Source organism: Cajanus cajan, chromosome 9 (genome assembly GCF_000230855.2).
Source record: "Cajanus cajan strain Asha chromosome 9, NIPB_CcT2T_4, whole genome shotgun sequence".
In the NCBI taxonomy this organism is placed as follows: domain Eukaryota; kingdom Viridiplantae; phylum Streptophyta; class Magnoliopsida; order Fabales; family Fabaceae; genus Cajanus; species Cajanus cajan.
Window position 1 is genome coordinate 14745526 of NC_138525.1, and position 21270 is coordinate 14766795.

Here is a 21270-nt window from a genome sequence, read left to right on the forward strand (position 1 = left end):
TCTTTGATCTAAATGATAAACACCGAGAGTTTTTTTCTTTTTTTTTTAGAAGAATATCAGGAAATAGAAAAGTGAGGCGATAGTGCTTAATTAGGTGTCAAATAGTGCTAGTATAAACAATGATTTTTTTTTTTTTTGAAAGGCAAAGAAAATTATATATATATATATATATATATATATATATATATATATATATATATGTGTGTGTGTGTGTGATGTTGGTACCAAAGGCCCTTATACAAGATTTGGTGTGCTTAATGGCCACGCACCCTTATACATTACATACCAGGAAACACCACTCCTATTTATCATCAGCCAACTAGCCTTGTTATGCAAAGTCTCCTACCCCGAGTATGCATAGGCCAATATTCATTTGCCACTGAGTGAATGAATAAGAAAATGATTTATCAAGAGATGCTAACCACGACCAAGAGAACATTATTACCTGTTGCCCAAGCTTTTGTTCATCGAACTCACCTTGCTGAAATACGCATTGGTTTCTCATATTCCATGTACACCAGCACATCGCAACCCACAGTACCCACCATCTTTCCGTTTGGACTTTAGAAGATATTATAGAGGGGGGAGCCGAGAAATTAGAGAATGCACTGTGACATAAAGGTGTCGGGCTCCCCATCAGCTGTATCCACTTTTTCCACACTTTATCCACATAAGTACAGGTGAAGAAGACATGTTGGATTGTTTCTGGTTCCTCATTACAGAAAGGGCAGAATCGTTGGTCTATGTGTACTGCAACATTCTTGTTCATTAGTTGGTCCTTTGTTGGTAACGCATTTAGGAACAACCTCCATGTAAATATTTGAACTTTTGGTGGGACTTTGATCCTCCACACAACAGATGTAAACCCTATTTGTTGGGATCCTGTTGTCCTTGCTAGTAGTTCCTTATATGCTGATCTCACAATGAATATACCAGCTCCATCGAGTTCCCATTCCCACTGGTCTGTCCTGTCCTCCCTCATTGGTGCAGCCTCTAGAATTCCCCTTAGCTCCTCCACATGCTCTAATTCCCAAGCAAACCATGGCCTACGCCAGTCTAATCTCCACTGCCATCTCCCTGAGCTCCAATACCCCATATTATAAACCAAATTGTGTTGCTGAGTTGAAACCGAGAAAATTCTACTAAACCTCATTACCAACGGCTCATCAGTTACCCACGAGTCAAACCAAAACCTTATTCTTTTGCCATCCCCTATTTTCCAAGTAACTGCATCCATAAACCAATTGTTGTTATTCTCCCCTCTGGATGCCAACATTATATCCCGCCACCATAATGACATTTTGTTCGTCAATGAGCCTTCCTCAATGGCTGCCCTGACACCATATTTGGAAACCAAAACTCTTCCCCATAAGGAATTCGGTTCATGGAATAATTTCCACCTCCATTTTGCAAGTAGTGCATCATTAAACAAGTCAAGTCTTTTAATGCCCAACCCTCCCTCCTCCTTAGGCATGGTAATTTTGTTCCAAGAAACCCACGCCATTTTTGCTTCATCTTGCTTGGCCCCCCACAAGAAATTCCTTTGCAATTTGGTGATTTGTTTTACCACCAATCTCAGCATCCGGTAAAATGACATGAAGTATAATGGTAAAGATGTAAGAACAGAATTAATCAGGCATACTCTTCCCGCAATGGATAGAGTTCTAGCTCTCCAAGTAGAAAGCTTCTTAGAAAACTTCCTAATAATAGGTTGCCAAGTAGTACATCTTCTAGGATTTGCCCCTATTGGAATACCCAAATACTGAAATGGGATATTTGACAGCTTGCAGTGTAGCTGTTCAGCATATGATATCAATGTCTCCCTATCAACACCAATCCCACCAAGACTGCTCTTTGCAAAGTTCACTTTCAATCCACTAGATAATTCGAAACACCGAAGAATGACTTTCAAAGTTTTAACATTCTCAAGATTATCCTCAGCAATGAATATAGTGTCATCAACATATTGTAGAATATCCACTGGTACCTTACATGAGCCCACTGAGACGCCTGAGAATAGCTTCTTCTTTATTGCCTCTCTAACTAGCCCTGTCAACCCTTCTGCTATTAGGACAAACAATAACGGTGCAAGGGGATCTCCTTGTCTAATCCCTTTTTGGACATTGAACTCCTTGGTTGGGCTTCCGTTCACTAATACCGACATGGATGACGAGCGCAAGCATTCCTTGATCCAACTAATCCAACGGTCGTCAAATCCAAGTCTTTGAAGCATGTACAATAAGAATGACAATGACACTGAATCGTACGCCTTTTCAAAATCAACTTTGAAAAAAATGCAAGCCTTCCTCATCCGTCTCACCTCGTCAAGAGTTTCATTTAAAATGACAGCACTTTGTAGCAACCCCCTACCCTCCACAAATGTCATCTGTCTCTCATCCACCAACAAAGGTAGTACGATCTTCAATCTCCTAGCAAGAGTTTTGGCCAATATTTTGTACATACACCCCACTAGAGATATTGGTCGATAGTCGTTCAACTGCATTGGATTGTCAACTTTCGGAATTAATGATATGAATGAGGAGTTTGTGCCTTTTGGGAGCTTTGCATTTTCATAAAATTGTTGTACAAAGGACACAATATCATTTTTAAGTAAATCCCAAAATTCTTTGATGAACTTGAAATTTATCCCGTCTGGCCCTGGGCATTTATCACTATTACATTCCCATACTGCAGCCCTTATTTCAACCTCATCAAATCTCCTAGACAAATTCAACCTCTGCTGTTGGTTTAGTTGCTGAAAACATACACCATCAAGCACTGGCCTCTTACTATGCTATTCTGAAAACCTTTCCTGGAAGAATGACTTAATATGCTCTTTTACATTAATCGGTTCTTCTATCCAAGTGTTATTTATAAGTAGCCCATTCAATGAACTCTTCTTGCGGTTCGCATTTACAACTAAGTGAAAGAATTTTGAATTTAAGTCTCCTAGTTGAATCCAGCGAACCCGTGATTTTTGAGCCAATTGTGACTCCTCTCTAATAGCAATTTCCCAAAATGATTGTTGAAGTTGCATCTTTCGGTCCCTCTCATCCTCTGATAACTCTCTGCACTCCTCAATTCTATCAAGCTTATTCAACTCATCCATCACCCCTTGTGCGGTACTTCCCATCCCAGCTAATGTCTCATTAACCCAAGCCTTGATTTTGTGCTTCAAGAGTTTAATTTTTTCTTTAAGCCTGAATGCCGCCCAGCCAAGCACCACCAGATCAGACCACTCTTTGGTCACCATTTTCTTGATCTCCTCTCTCTGTAGCCATGAATTAAATATTCTGAATGGTTTTGGGCCCCAATCAGCCCCGTCATTTCTCATCAATATCGGGCAATGATCAGAAATACCTTGGTTTAGCACCAATTGACTAGCGCATGGCCATCTCATAGACCATTCCTTAGAGACCAATACACGATCTATTCTACTTTTTACTGCACCATTAGGCCTATACCATGTGAATTTTCTTCCTGCTAGTGGTACATCCTCCATCTCCATGAGCTGTATGAAACCATTAAACATTGCAATATCTGTAACGGCATACATCCCAGACGCAAGGCCCACCCTTTCCTCCAGTGATCTAATGCTGTTAAAATCCCCCACCATGCACCATAATGAATTTGAACTATTTTCCCTACAAGACATGAGTTCATCCCAAAGGGTTTTTCTTAACCTCCCCTCAGAGGGTGCATATACATTTACCATTACCACAACATCGCCAGATTCTTTCACTATACCAATCAAGCCCAAGTATCCCAAGCCTGAGAACTGAGAGGTTACGTTTATCTTATTTGGATCCCAGATACAAAGCAACCCACCTGCAGTGTTTATTGATGGTGACCATGCACATTCGCAATCCCCACTACCCCATAGCTTCTTCACCAGTGTTTCAGGAATGTTCTCCTTCTTCGTCTCCTGTATACATAATAAATCGATCCCATGTTTCGCAACCATCCTCCTTATGACCCCGTGTTTCACCTCCCTACCGAGGCCCCTCACATTGAAGGAGATAATTTTCATAAATCATGAAGGATTTCCCCTCTGTGTGTTTGGTGTTGTAATACCAACTTCTGCTTCAAATCTCCACTTTCAAGTCTCCTGAATTGTTCAACTATGCTCCCTTCATCACCTTTGAAGGTAACCCCCAACTGTTTCCCCCTCTCCCACTGTTTCGACGCCTCAGATATCTCGTAGTTGACCCAGAAAATTCGATTACAGTTGAGGACGTTCGAATTAGAAATTGAGTTGCTCAATGAATGTAAATTGTGACTCACCTGACGTTGAATTGTTTGGTGCCTGAACGATCGAGCGGGATGTACTATGCGTGTAGGTTCCCTTGGAGATGCATCTCTCGCGCTGCCTTTGTTTTCATCGTCTAATATCTGAACGCCACCAATCCCATCTGCATAATAGTTACCTTCAGCCATGATGGGTAACCCCGGATTAAGGTCTGGTGCACCATCCACGTCCACACGATGATTGGTCATTGCTTCGCTACTACCTCTGCTGCCTGGACATGTTACAACCGTGAGCATATGCGCTTTCGACGTTGTGGCCTTGCTGTCCGTCATGCTCAATTGTCGCGCATTTCTCTCTCTCGATGCCTCAATAAGGGTCTCCATCGTAAGTCCCTTCTTCTCGACATTAACGACTTCCACTTGGGACGAGAAGGAGAGGCTCTTTTCTCTCTGATTGGGCCTTTCACATCTCAGACTCCCCGAGGGACTATTCACTGGGCTATCCCGGATTTGGCCCAAATAATCTTTGAATCCACTAGGTTGTGGATCGTGGAGATATGAATGGCCATCATGGTAATTTCTTTTCATAACCATGTTGATGTGACTACACTTGCTTCCCTGCAGACCTATGTTTATGTCTGTCACTGAGTTTGAGCGCCCCACGCCAAATGAATCATTTAGACATCCCCTATTCTCTAGCCCCTTTCGTCCTTCCTCGTCAAAAGTGCTGCCACATCCCTTATGTGGTAACTTTTCTCTTACGTACCTGACCATGTTGTTTCCTACACTGGTTACGTCTTTCCCTTTCAAATTACATTTGACCGTTGACAATCCGTTCAGCTGGGAATTTGAACTCACCGGCGGTGACTCCTCCTCCAATGCATTCGTTTGGGCCACGCCCACCTCCTTTAACATATCCATCTCTTCGTTATTAACCGATGACATTGAATTTGTATCCCCACCACCTATGCTGCCGTTGGATTGCACAGTCTCGTAGTTCCCTCCCCACAAATAACATTTACAGTCTGGGTGAACTCCAGTTGTTTCTTCGAATATCCTAATTTGAGCCCTTACACCATTGATTTGAGCTCGGTAATAATGTTGGATTGGGAGTTGAGCAGGTGTTTTAACCAGTAATCTCGCATTCTCCACATTCTTAAAACTACTAGTGTCGGGGTCCACTTTAACCAACTCACCCACAGAGCATACCACCTGAGAGAAACCTCGTTCCCCCCATATATTAAGAGGCACCCCTAGGCATCTAACCCACGCAAGTCGGAATCCAGGCATTATATCTGGCTCCCATTTTCTTACATCGTAGAACAACGACCAAAACTCACCATTCTCCCCGTTCTCTGCATCTTGAATATCTAATTCTTCCAATCTGGTTATCAGTACCATGTCATCTTCAAAATAACGCAACTATAGAGACTCATTGTTATGGAGAATCTCTAGTCCCTCTAATCTGTCAAAATCTTCTATGTTCTGCAGTCTACCCACCCAGCTTTTGTGCAGCCATTCATTTTCTTGCTCTGGGACAGATATTACTCTTGCATTCCATTCCTCTTGACTATCACTGGCACCCCTGTTCGCCTTCACTCTCCACTTTGAGTGTATTTTGTTTTTTGTTGTTTCACGTGCATCCTTTTTCTTGACGGCATCCACATAAGAATATTGTTGGGTTTTGTTTTTTGCCGACTGATAATGTTCTGCATTCCCTCTCTTCCCCGTCTTTGCATCACCCCTCGAAAATCTTGAAATATTGACGTTCAATTTCACATTTCCAATCCTCACGTTATCCAGTTGTTTTTGTAACGCAATGCAGTCCTGCACATCTAGAAACCGAACAAAACCATACAAGTAGCCTTTTGCATTCCTCCTCCCAGCAATGAACACTTCCCACACCCTACCCCATCTTTGAAACACCTTCCATAAATCCCTTTCCTTGTATGATGGTGGAAACTTCTCGAAGAAGAAGGATGTTACACGCCCGTGCATGATGAGTCAGCTACTTAACTAGAGTTAATAGAGGCAGTCTTTTTGAGGGTTAATTAACCATTCTATGGTTAATATAGAACTATATATACCCATATATAATAGAATTTGCATTGTAATTTCACATAGCAGATTGATAATGGAATAATATAATTTCATATTTCTTTTCTCGTATTTTTACTGATATGGTATCAAGAGCTTAGCTGTTGTGCTAGGATGACAAGTTTGAGCCAGACAATTCACACTGATCCATCATTAAATCCCTTGAGCCCATACTATCTTCACCCAAATGAGAGCCCCACAACAGTGATCGTAAATCCCCCATTGACGGGAGATAATTATCATGCCTAGGTGAGGGTTAAGAAACGAGTTTTGATCTCGAAAAATAAGTATCATTTTGTGGATGGAACAATCAATCCCTTTGCAACACAAATCTAGTTTTAAAGCCTGGGAACAATGCAACAATACGATCCATTCTTAGATCTTGAATTCCCTTTCTCCATTGATTGCATAGCGTGTAGTGTATATTGAGAATGCCATCAACGTGTGGAATGATATTAAAGAGAGATTTGCACAAGGAGATCATATTAGAGTGGCAGAATTGTAGTAGGAGATTTAAGTATTCAGGCAAGATAATCTTACTGTAATTGAGTATTTTACTGAATTACGTGGTTTATGGGAAGAATTGGAAAACTATCGACCTCTACCCCGATGTACTTCTCCAATTGTTTATTCATGTCTTACGATGAGAAATGCCAAACAGTTCAAATAGGAAGATCAAGTGATACAATTCTTGATGGGGTTTGTAATGAATTAGTTCTCCTTTTGAGAGAATAAGATGAAGAGAAAGAAACTTTTCAAAGATATTATTGAAAGAAAGCTTATTATAAAGAAAAAAAATGAAGTTATATATATATATATAGGCATATGTAACAAAACTATATTATACTAAAATATCCAATCTTAATATATAAGATGACAATTCAATTAACTATTTCCTAAAAGTTATATAGGTCTTATCTCTAACATCTCCTTGTAAGATAACTATTCCAAGAGAGTGGACATTTTAATTTGATCCTAAGAATCAGAAACTAATTACTAGAAGGAGCTTTAGTTAAGGGATCTGCAATATGAAACTGACTTGACACAGGTTTGACATTTATTTCTTCTCTGATAACTTTCTCGCGAACAAACCACAAATCTAACTCAAAATGTTTTGTTTTGGAATGCATAATTAGGTTAGTAGTAAACATGATAGCTCCCAAAGTGTCACACCAAATGAGAGGAGGAACTCTTACTTTTATTCTGAGTTCTGTGAGAAGAGATTTGAGCCACTGAGTTTCAGCTACCAGAGCTGCAAGGCTTCTGTATTCTACCTTTGTGTTGCTCCTTAACACTACTTATTGTTTCTTGGCCATACAAGATATCATGTTGCTTCCAAGAAATAAACAGTACCTAGAGGTGGACCTCATATCATCTTGATCAAAGGCCCAATCATTGTCATAATACCCCACTATATGCATATTGTTTGACTTTTCAAAAAGCAAACCATGATTACGTGTCCCACTTATTTATCGTAAGACCCTTTAGACTATCTTCCAGTAACTTTGTAATGGTTTGTGCATATATTAACATAGTTTGTTGATTATGAAGGTAAGATTAGGGCTAGTAATAGTGAGGTATTGAAGAACGCCAATAGTAGAACGATACAAACTTGGATCTTCAGTTGCTTTTGTTCCCTCAAATTGAAACTTGCATCCAGGAACAAGAGGAGTCTCCACAGGTTTTTGTATCCTGCATTTTAAGTTTACACAACAAGTTAGAAGCATATTTGAATTGATTTAAGAGTAACTTACCATCATTTAGATGTTTGGCTTCTATTCCAATAAAATGGTGCAATTCTCCAAATCCTTTAGGAGAAAATGTTTATTTAATTTAGAGATAATATGTTGCACAAAGTATTGTTTCCTGTTATAAGGATGTCATCAACGTACACAAGCATATATGTGATAGTATTAACAATAAAATGTATAAATAGTGAATTATCACATTTAGCTGAAACAAATCCAAAGGATACAAGTGTAGAGGCTAGTTTGCCAAACCAAGCTCTTGGAGCTTATTTTAATCCATAGATTGCCTTCTTTAACCTACACACCAAATTGGGATTTGTTGTTGTGAAACCCTTCTGGAGGTTTCATGTAGACCACTTCCTTTAGATTTCCATTTAAAAAGGCATTATTAACATCCACTTGTCTAACATACCATACTCTAAATAGTGAAATAGACAAGATGACCCTGATAGTCATATGTTTAACTACAGAGCTAAAAGTTTCTTGATAATCTAGACCTTGTTGCTAGGTAAATCCTCTTGCCACTAGCCTGACCTTATATTTAGAGATGCTGGGTGTTTTTGTTTTTCAGTTACATTGAACGTAACCCAAAAGCAACACATCACTTGCTTTAGCTTTTTTGCATCAGAAAGTGAAAAAAGTATGTTTAACTAGTTTTGAACGGATTTCCAAACACACACGCTATCATCAGGATTGTGTTTGAGCTGGAAAATCCACTTCGATCCCATAGGTTTTCTATGCGAAGGTAAATGTAGACCCCTAAAATTGTCCGGGTCGGAAATAAAGCTTGAAGACTCTCGAAGACTGAAGGAAGATCAGCCAGAAGGACTCCTGGAAGGCCCTAGGAGGGTTCTCTGTAGGTCTAGAGGTCTTAGAATAGCCCAAAATAAGGAAGTGGAGGGAATGAAGCCCAATACGGCCGTACTGAACTTAATACGGCCGTATTGAAGCTTCAATACGGCCGCAGTGAACTCAATACGGCGTATTGAAGTTTCTGAAACTTCAATACGGCCGTACTAAAATCAATACGGCCGTATTGAAGCTTCAATACAGCCGCAGTGAACTCAATACGGGCGCATTGAAATTTCTGAATTTCAATACGGCCGTATTGAACTCAATACGACCGTATTGAAGTTCAAAAATTTCAATACGGCCGTATTGCTTCTGTAGGCCGTATTGCGCCTATTCCCTATAAATATGACGTCAATTGGACGTCATTCCACACTTTTTCAGATAGTTTCAACCCTCTCCTTGAGTATTCTGGGGTTTTTGAGCAGTGTTCTGCCCTAGAAATCACTCGGAGAGTTGATCCGACAAAGTTCTTGAGCCCCGAGCCATTTTGCTTGAGGATCGAACCTAGTCGAAGGGAAATCCTCCGGATTTCCATAGTTAAAAGTTTTTAGGAAGGAGCGAGCGAGCTTGTAGAGCGAGGGAACGCCAAAAAGCTTCCCAGTTTTACTCAATATATAAAAGCACGCTTCAAGAGGTTTCTTCTTAAATCCTTCTTTTTACTGCTTTCTGTGTGCATATTTAAACTGTCATCATGTAGATAGTTAATTTATAATTGCTTAGAATAAATAGGGGTAATTTAGTAATTTTACACTGTTATTTTAGAAATAATCTGTCATAGGGAACCCGAAAGGGGCGCTGTGGGGTGCTAACACCTTCCCCACGCGTAACCGACTCCCTTACCCAACTCTGGTTGTAATGGCCAAAGTTGATTTATAAAATCAATTGCCTTATCCCTTTTTCCAATGTTTTGAGTAAAACATTGGTGGCGACTCCACGAACCCTTCCTTTTTATGAAAACTGCTAATCCATGGAGGGTCCCGCTTGGGATTAACATGGATTGGTGAGACATTTAATAAAATTGCTCGTTTGACAAGGTCTCAGTTTGAGAATAAGTCATTCTAGCAATCCATATTTTTAAACAAATAAAAGGGTCCAACCATCCTTCGCGAATGCCGAAAGCCCGTTTCGGGCCGGTGGCGACAGTAAAGAAACAAGATCCCATGTTTGATTTTTAATTAAAGCTTTGAGTTCTTCGTGCATAGCTTGAATCCATTTAGGAGATTGTAGAGCTTCTCTAACTATACTAGGTTCCATTTCAGCTACCATGACTTTTGGTTTAAAAATACCAGCCTTGCCTCTTGTGACCATAAGATGATTATTAATGACAATAGGTATAGCTCCAGAGCTAGGACCTGTATCAGAATCAATCTCAACAATGAAAGTATTTGTATTCTCAGTTAAAATAGTTCCTACATTGTTAGGAAGCATAGTCGCAAGAGTAATGGTCATAGGACTTGTAGGTTGAGGAGTATCCTCAATTTGAGGCATATTACAATTAGGAACAATAGGTATAATAAGAGGATGTATATTATCGGAAGTAGGAGGACAACTTAAATCTTCTTTTCTTTTAGGCTAAAACACTAATTTGGTCCCTTATATTAATTGTTTGTTTCAATTTAGTCGTATTTTAATTTTTGGTTTCAATTTGGTCCCAAACTAATTAATTGGTTTCAATTTAGTCCTAAATTAATTAATTGGTTTCAATGTGGGACTTTCGTCTAAATTATTTAAATGGAGTTAACTTTTAGCCACGTGGATGCCACGTAGATGCATACGTGGATGCCACATGGATGCCAATTTTTTTTAAAACAGCTGGACCCAGAACGGCCCGTTCTGAAACCGGAACGGGCCGTTCTGGTTGCACTTTTGGTGTTTTAGTTTTGCATCCGGAACGGTCCGTTCCAGATGCAAAATTAACACACCAAAAGTGCATCAGAACGGGACGTTCTGAAACCAGAACGGCCGTTCTGGTTTCAGAACGGCCCGTTCTGGATTCAGAACGGGCCGTTCCAAAACTGAGAATAGTGCCTTCATTGTATTTTTGATAATTATGCAATTTTGATCCCTAAGATTTTAATTGAGTAATTTCAGTCTTTAAAAGATTATAGTTGTGTAATTTTAGTCTCACCATTTTTAATTGAATAATTTTAATCTCTCAAATATCATGATTGTGCAATTTTAGTCTTTCTTATTAAAAATATAATAATTTTAAAATTTTAATATATATATATATATAATGTTTTAAAACTATATAATTGTTTGCTTATTTAAATTAACATATATTATAATTTTTTGTAATGTATCAAATGATATATATTTATTATTACTAAATAAATAAAATTTATATATTATTAATATTTTAATATTATTAATAATTAATATCAATAATATTTTTCCTATATTTATAAATAAACTAATAATTTGATAAATATATATTAATATATATTAATATATTTTTACAAAAATATAAATATATAAGATCAGATATATATTTCTAATTAATATACTTATATTTTTGTAAAAGTATATTAGTTTATCAATAAATATATTAATAATATTATTGATATAATATCAAAAATTATAATATATGTTAATTTGAATAGATAAATAATTGTTTAATTTTAAAACATTATATATATATATGTTGGATATCAGCACATATCAATCAGAATCTGTTGGAAATCAGCATATATCAATCAGAATATTCAATTCTGATTTGTAAAGATTTAATGTTAATAAGATCAATTTTATTTCCCCTCCTTTAATTATTTAGATACAGCATTTATAGGGAGAATTATTTCCCAGATTTTTAGGGATAGATTAGTGTGCAGATTTATTCCCTTGTATTCTATTTATACCACTTTTGTATTTTTCCCAAATCAGAGAAATATACATTATATTTTTCCGCAATATATATATATATATATATATATATATATTAAAATTATTAATTTTTAATGGGAGAAACTAAAATCGTATTGTTATGATATTCTTTATTAATTTTATTAAAAAATATAATAATTTTGAAAAATATTTTTTTATGGTAAAAATTTTAAAATTACTTATTTTTATTAAAATATTTATTTTATTAGATATAACAACATAATTTAAATATAATTAATAATATATATTTTGTAAAATTATTAATATTTTATATTTTAAAAAAAAAAAGTTAAAACCGGAACGTCCCGTTCTGAAACCGGAACGGGCCGTTCTAGTTTCACTTTTTGTGTGTTAATTTTGAATTTGGAACGGGGCGTTCTGAATGCAAAATTAATACACCAAAAATGAAACCAGAACGGCCCGTTCCGGTTTCAGAACGGGTCGTTCTGGGTCCAAGTATTTTAAAAAAATTTGTCATCCACGTGGCATCCACGTGGGCAAAAGTTAACTCCGTTTAAATAATTTGGACGGAAGTCTCAAATTGAAACCAATTAATTTTTGAGGGACCAAATTGAAACAAAAAATAAAAGTGGGACTAAATTGAAACAAACAATTATTATAAGGGACCAAATTAGTGTTTTAGCCTTTCTTTTACTAAGCATAGGAAAATCAAATTCATCCAATATAACTTGCTTAACAATATGAATTTTGTCTCTTGAATCAAGAAATTTATATAACCCTTATGATTACAACTATAACCTAGAAAGATGCATGGTTTAGACCGGTAATCCATTTATAACCCTTGATCGTTGCTTCTGCATGTTGCATCCAAGTGAGAAAAATTATCATCCGTTAATTTGGATGAAATTGCATTTGTGAAGATATGGGGATGAAACGGAATTTCAGTGGAAACCATGAGAAAGATCTAGGATTGTGGTGTAACTAATACCATGTAATGAATTAATTCTCTTTTTGAGAGAACAAGATAAAGAGAGAGAAACTTTTTAAAAATATTATTGAAAGAAAACTTATTACAAAGAGAAAGAGTCTAAGCTATATATATATATATATATATATAGATAGATGGACTTACTTAACAAAACAATATTATACTAAAGTATCCTATCTTAATATATATAAGATGACAACTCAACTAGCTTTCCTAAAACCTATATCAATCTTATCTCTAACAAGGTTGAATGAACAATTTCAAGGAATTAGATCACAAATTTTACTCATAGAATCACTGCCTTCTTTGAATCGAACCTTTACAATGGTCATTCAACAAGAAAGGCAGGTTCTATATGGAATAGTTGATGAGTCAAAATCTTTAACCAATGTAATGGAAACTAAAAAGGGAAATGGATATGGTCAAGGAAGAGGCTTTGGCTATAAGCAAAAAGGAAGAGGATATAAAAATAGTGATAAGGTTTGTACTTATTGCAGTAAGTTAGGACACACGATCGCATCCTGCTATAGAAAGCATGGTTATCCACCAAGCTTTGGTCGAGGAAGCTCTTATACAAATCAGTTAGAAAGTGAAGAGACTAAAGATTCAACAAAAAAAATTTCACAAGTCAAGGAAGAAAATGATGCAAGTTGGATGGCTTTCACTACAGATCAATTTATTGGGTTGTTGGCCTTGCTACAACAGAACACATTGAAGGGATCCAATAAAGGTTGTGCGGTAAAGAAAATTCATAAACATTTGTAGTGCATCAAGTAATCCACATTCAGTTTCATTCAAGACAAAGATTAATGGTTCAGCTTGGATATTAGACCCTAGAGCCATTGATCATATACATTGTTTTAATCAATGGTTCATAACATGATAAAATAGATCCAATTTCAATGAAATTACCAAATGGAAATTCAGTAGTAGCACATTTTGTAGGAACAATCAAGCTATTAGAAAGTTTGTCAATTGTTAATGTCTTATTCCTGCCTCAATTCACTTTTAATCTAATTTATATATCCAAGTTGTGTTTAGCTCTCAATTGCACATTAACTTTTGGACCCAACTACTGTATTATTCAAGAGAAGGAACATTTGAAGAAGATTGGTTCGACTGACCAAGTTGATGGATTATATTACTTGGAAGTGGATCATACTACAAGGAGTCATATCAATAGATCTTTGTTTGTTCTTAGTTTGAATGCTACTATATTGTCTCCTACCATTCTTTAGCATTTAAGGCTAGGACATCTATCTAGAGATAGAATGATTTTATTAAATATAAGATACTTTTACATTCCTTTATCCAATCACACAACATGTGATGTGTGTTATATGGCGAGACAAAGGAAACTATCTTTTGATATCAGTTTGAGTAATGTCATGCATGTTTTTTTATCTTATTCATTTTAATATATGGGGAACATCATATTCTACTAGCATGAAACATTGGCATGTCGATTTTGCAATTACTTTAGTAGTCATGTACTAAGGTTACAAAGCGGTGTATGTTAGTTGAAATTGTTGAATTATCCATCAATAACCGGCGCGGTGCAAAATATCAGCATTTTCAAAATTTTACAATTGTTATTTTTAATTTAATCTAAAATATTTTAAAATAAATAATAACATATTACACATACGTATAAATTAATTTTCTAATTATTAATTTATTCATTTATATTCATTTTAATTTTTATATCTAAATTTACTATAAGTTTATATTATTTTACTGCTTAAAATTTATAATATCCGAAATTAATTTAATTAGTGTAAAGCAATGAAATAGATATTGATGTTAATTTGTTCAAACGTTTTAATGTTTTTTTTTATTTTGCTTTTTTTCTTATGCAAACTAGCTTATACTCATGATACCCACAACGTATTCAAAACTTTTTTCTAATTAAAAATAATATATATATATATATATATATATATATAAATCTTATATGAATATTTTTTTTTATCTATGAATATGATTTACGTAATGTTTTAAAATTAATAATTAATGATTAATTTGTATTTATAGAGTATGACTTTTGTTAACTAAACATTATTTTAGCATTGATAAGAATCGAACCTGTAAATACTAAATTAACTTAGATCAAGTATATATATATATATATAATATATATATATATATATATATATATATATATATATGAGAATTTAAATTCAATTTTTAGAATTTGGATAAATAAAAGAATAATTGTATAATTGATCGCGTATAGCCCTAGCTTCTAACTTTCTTATTTTATTTACCAATATACATGTGACACGATTAGTATATTGATTAAGAACCCATAAAATTAATCCTTAAATGTATAATTTATTAAGAAAATTAGTTCAAAATTAAAAGAAAATGTGACTTAAGAGATAATTTTAACATATGTTAAAGAACTAAAATAAAAGTAATTAGTCAAGTTTAGAGGCTAAGATGAAATTTCAAAAACTTATTCAAAATTTAAAAGATTAATTTGACAATGTATTGGAATTTTTCCGATCAATCACGAGTTTGGTCTTCGAGTTATTTATACTCGTCAAGTCAGAATTTTTTCGATATGTATCTCCGTTGAAAAATCAAGTTTTAACTTAGATTATTTTTCTCATTTTGAAATGATATCGGAATTTGGACAATATGTATCTTCGTTGAAAAATCAAGTTTTAACTTAGATTATTTTTCTCATTTTGCATGAGATCGGAATTTGGGTGATACGTACTTCATTCAAAAACTTCTTTTTAACTTAGGTTATTTTTCTCATTTTGCATGAGATTGGAATTTGGGCGATATGTACTCCGTTCAAAAACTTCTTTTTATTTTTCTCATTTTGCATGAGATTGGAATGTGGGCGATACGTACTCCGTTCAAAAACTTCTTTTTAACTTAGATTATTTTTCTCATTTTCCATGAGAGAAAAATTTGGACGAGACGTATATTTGTTCCAAAAACATGTTTAACTTGGTCATTTTCCTTTGCCATGACGTCGAAATTTGGACGAGGTACAAATTTACTAAAAACATTACAAATTAAATAACCAAATCATTCAAGTCAACAAGTAGCATTCATATTAAAGCTAAAAGTAGTGCATAGTTCGTACAGAAATAAAGAGCCTACGATGAATAACAAGCGATTCCAATCGTCTTCTAGGGGATCCACAAGTTCACCATCCAAAATTTCTTTGAAATAGCCAAGGCCTCCAAGGTCAAGATCAGCATGAAGAAATCTTACTTGAGTTGTGGCAGCATCAAAACCCTCTACAAATTTCTTCATGACTTCTATTTTGGTAGCCTGAAGGTTAGCTTGCAATTTCTCGATTTCAGCCTTCATCAAAGACAAGTCACTCTCAAAAACGTGGGTGGCATCGGCATTCTTGTCTCGAGCCAGACGAGTCACCTCGAGCTCTTTCTCCATCGCCGCTTTCTCCATAAACCAAGCCCTTTTCTCCTCCTCAAAGGCATGGCGACCTTCAAGCAGCTTGTCCCGTTCAGCGGTCACTCACTTCAAATCAGCCTTGCCTTTGTTCAAATTTTCCTCAAGGGTATTAATTTTCTTCCCTTGAATTTTAATCTCCCTTACCAGTCCACGAATCTTGTCCTCACTGACAAGTGAGAGGGAAGATAGACGATTAGTCAACGACTCAACCCCTTTTGCGATGGTGAAAGCACTCAATTTTTCCAAATCGTCCTTGTTGTCGTCGAGCAAGTCAGTTTGGTGGATATGGGCCGAGTGGTTAAACATCTCGTCCCAAAAAGAAATAGCCTTGCCCCGGTCGGTCCCATGATCAACAGGATCCCAGTTCTCGCCGATGCACATACTCAGCGTGTTCTCAGCAGACTGAACCTCATCATCTTTTTCGGTCTCCCCAACCTCGGTTTTTGTTTCCAAGTTCACGAGTGTTATAGGTCTCTCGGATTCACGACGACGCTTATAAGAGCTTTCACCGAGTGCATCCTTTTGGAATAGGGCATCACCATCTTTAGCTTTCTCGACTATCAGACTTTCGGCTCCAGCAGCTTTGAAGGCTTCCTGTTGCTTCCACAACTTCCTCAACTCTCGGTTGCTCATGCTCGCCATTTTTTCTACAATAATACCAAAACAACATTAATTTTCAACTCAGAGTAACACCGACATCATCATTAAAACAATGCCAATATTATCAAAGTAAGACCAAATACCTATATAAACTTTTAGTTCATTGGGCCTGTTTTCTAAGTCTAGAAGTTTGGCAGTGTTGAAAGTGGTATTGAGGTCCTCAAGTTTTTTAACATCTTCTCGGTCATTCTCTGACATAGTCTCGGCACCTAGCCCTCCGAAAGATACTGGTTTTTCACTCCAATATAAAGGGTATCCCTCAAGTAAGTTTTCATTTCCCGGCGTACAACGAATCCAAAAGTAAGATTTTTTGAAATCTTTATATGACGATTAGAATAGGGACAACACTCCCCGACCTACAACTCCACTGACCGACACCCAACTACTACGCTTGGTCACACGACTTTCAAAAAAATAAAAAAAACTTATTCGCAATCGGCACTATCCCGAGCCCTAGGCATAAGATCTTAAACCTGCGAACAAATGTCCAACTATTTGGGTGCAATTGGGTGGGGGCTACATTTAGCGCCTGAAGCACTCCCTTCTCACACTCGGTAAGGGGCCATCTTACTTTTATTTTGGAAATAAGGGTTGTATAACAAAAAGTAAAGCGCTCAACAGAGGTTGCACTAATGCACACAGGCTCTTTATCTACACACAGTTCGCAAACAATTATATTATCACCCTCACAACATACTACGTGATCCCTACAAAAACTATCCATGGCTCCCCAAGAGTTTATCGAAGATTCGCATTTTAATACATCATCCTTAACCCATTTATACAACTCTCCATAACTTACGGTGGCGATTGATTAAATAATCCTAACTTAACTTACAACTCAAGGGTTTGCAAGCAAAAACTACCAAAGGGATAGAGTAGATATGCGTACCTAAGGGCTCTCACACCAACTTCACCCACTCAAAACACAGTCATAGAGCCACCGTAGACTACGAGGAAGAAGAGGGTCACCGGAGAAGAAGACGCGTGGAAGGGAAGGTAAAAATGAATAGTGTAATGTTGCAAAACAACCTATATTTATAGAGACGAAGGGTCGCGCGTGAAGAATGAGACTCAAGAGTCACAACGTGCGTGAGACGTTGCAGCTTCTGGCCCTAGGGGTCCCACATTTTCAAATTTATCAATAGGCTATGCCACGTGGCAATATCATTATTCACAATCCTGCAACAGCAGCTTTGCAATAAATGCATGTCCTTTCTTTCATAATATGAATAGACGTCTCTCAACGGGTTCATAGGAACCATAACCTAGATGAATGGCACGTGTACTATCTCAGTTTAAATCCGAGACGATCCATAGGAAAATGACCGAGACCTTTGTTACACGTCAGAGGGATCCTGCACTGTGTGATCACTTAAGCCCTTTCGCCTTATAGGCTGGAAGGCAAGTGTACCGTCTAGGTTTAGTTCCGAGACGATCCATAGGAAAATGACTGATACCTTTGTTACCCCACCACATGAATACACTCGGTCAGAATCCGATCTGACCTCGCCACGTGGGTGAACTCGGTCAGAATTCGATCTGACCCCGCCACGTGGGTGAACTCGGTCAGAATCTGACCTGACCCTGCCACGTGGGTGAGCTCAGCTAGAATCCGACCTGACCCCGCCGTGTGGGTGAATTCGGTTAGAATCCGACCTAACCCCGCCACGTGGGTGAACTCGGCCAGAATTCGACCTGGCCCCGCCCCGTGGGTGAACTCGGCCAGAGCCCAATCTGACTCCTCTACATGGGTGAACTCGGTTAGAATCCGATCTAACCTTCCCACGTAGATACTGATCTGATATCAATGATAAAATCATATCTTTAATGACCAAATATCTCCAAATAAAACTGTCATAAAAATCTCCGCGTTCACGGGGCCCATGAGGCCTATGGACAAGATAGTATAAGACCTAAAATCCTAGAGCTAGAAAGGCAGATTACACATTACTCACTCGAATGCTTTGGCTTGGGAAGGTTGACCTAGGAAAAGAACCCTAGACGCCCCCTTGGCCAGAATATATATATATATATATATATATATATATATATATATATATATATATATATACTACTTCATAATGATTATGCCTTAATTTACTTTTTATTTTACCCGTTCCCTCTATATTGCTTGGTTAGAAACTGGTTTTTTTTTTTTGGTGTACAATAACACCTTGTGCACGTTACTTAATCCCTCATGACTAGACCTACCATAATGATTCAACGTGTTTATCTTTTGCTTTAATGGGATTGATACATTTTTGACAATCCAAATGATGGAATACAGATTACCAAGAGCTCTGGTCCACACAAGCAATCATAGTGCAAGATACCAAGTCCGAACCCAACTTGATCGTGGTTGCATTCAGGGGCACAGAGCCATTCGATGCAGATCAATGGAGAACAAATGCGGATATCTCATGGTACGAGTTGCCCGATGTAGGGATGGCAAATAAACCCGTACCCGTGGGTAATACCCGAACCCGTCCCGACTTTGACGGGGAATACCCGCTTTGACCGGGTACGGGTACGGGTACGGGTAAAACCCGATAAATTAAATCGGGTACGGGTACGGGTATAACTTACCCGCCCCGTCCTCGTCCCCGGTTAAATACCCGTCCCCGGTTTAATTACTTTAAAAAAATTAAAATTTTAAAAATAATGCCTCTAGTCTAATTAAGTGTCTCACTCTAGCGCAACACGATTACAGCAACACGAGAACACTCCAGCCTCCACGAGTTAGGGTTTCAAATCCTGCAACTCACACCGCGACCCAGTCTCGAAGCCTCCTCAGGTAATCCTTCACAAGTAATGCCATTTACAAGAACAATATAGGTAGCCTTAGTAAGTGTATGCATTGGGTCTAGCACCAAACCCCTCCATGTAATGGAAAATTTTTATTGCTTCATGAACCTTCCCATTACGACTTAGGCCCCCTACTACTGAAGTGAAAGTAATTAAATTAGGCTTCAGACCTTTACTGCAGGCCTCTTCCAAGAGTTCTAGAGCAAGTTCAGTTTTTCCCACCTTTAAAAGCCCATCAATAATTATATTGTAGGTAATTATATCAGGTTCAAGAACTTTTCTGCACATCTCTTCAAAGAGTTCTAGAGCACGCTCTATTTTTACGGGTACGGGTACGGGTATACCCAATACCCAACGGGGACGGGGATGGGACAAAAATTACATACCCGACGAGTATGAGGACGGGGACGGGGACAGGGACGGGTATGAATTTCAGTCGCGGGGACGGGGACGGGTATCATGAAACCCGTACCCGCCCCGCCCCGTTGCCATGCCTAGATGTGGGTAGAATACATGGTGGTTTCATGAAAGCATTAGGTCTACAAAAAAAAGTGGATGGCCCAAAGAGATAGATCAAAGCAGTTCCCAGCATCGTTATGCCTACTATTCAATAAGAGAGAAGCTTAGAGCCATGTTGGAGGCAAAAGAGGATGCAAAATTTATATTGACAGGGCACAGCTTAGGAGGAGCATTGGCCATTTTGTTTGCTGCGGTGCTCATACTGCGTGAGGAGGAATGGTTGTTGGACAAGTTGGAAGGGGTTTACACATTTGGGCAGCCGCGTGTTTGGGACAAACAGTTTGGGGAGTTCACGATGAACAAGTTGAAAAAGTATGGTGAGGTATATGAGATATGTTTACTGCAATGACTTGGTGCCTAGGATCCCTTACGATCACACAACCCTCTTTAAGCACTTCGCTCCTTGCCTCTACTTCAACAGCTTATACTGTCGGCAGGTATGAAATGTGAATAGTATATGATTGTGTTTCGTTTTGCTCTATAATATATAGTAGAGTGAGTATATTCTGACTGTATACTTTTTTTTTATGTATTGCAATCCAGGTTCTAGAGGAGGAGCCGAACAAGAATTATTTCTCCTTGTTCTGGGTCATACCCAATATTCTACATGCAGTTTGGGAGGTTATTAGAGGATTTCTTATCCCATTGGTAGAAGGTAAAGAGTATATGCAGAATTGGTTCATGATAATTTACAGGCTCTTTGGAATCATAATTCCGGGAGTACCAGCTCATTGTACAACGGATTACATCAATGTTACCAGATTGGGATCCTTACACGGATTTCTGGAGAATCAAAAGTCACGAGATTCCAAGGTTGATTAATGTCAACGCTTGCGTACAATAACAATTATTTTGCTTCTTCCCTTTTCCTTTCTGACATTGGAATGTTCACTGAACAAATAATTTAAAGATGTGCTTTTCTAGTTGTGGTGTATTCAGATTTAGATGGAATTCCAAAATTTCCTGAGACTAGTAACTAATGACAATAAATAGACTGACATAGTAAGCATATTCACACAATTGTATCAGTGAGACAAAATTAGCGAGAAAGGAATCACGAAAAAAACA

General features: G+C 37.4%; 1 pseudogene across 1 annotated transcript; it reads left to right on the plus strand.

The window, feature by feature from the left end:
• The first annotated feature begins 19155 nt into the window (after nt 1-19155).
• On the plus strand, nt 19156-21172 carry LOC109791248 (triacylglycerol lipase OBL1-like; annotated as a pseudogene). Its single transcript, XR_014429841.1, has 3 exons — nt 19156-19371; nt 19944-20639; nt 20746-21172. The product of XR_014429841.1 is annotated as a triacylglycerol lipase OBL1-like (transcript).
• The last annotated feature ends 98 nt before the right edge of the window (nt 21173-21270 follow it).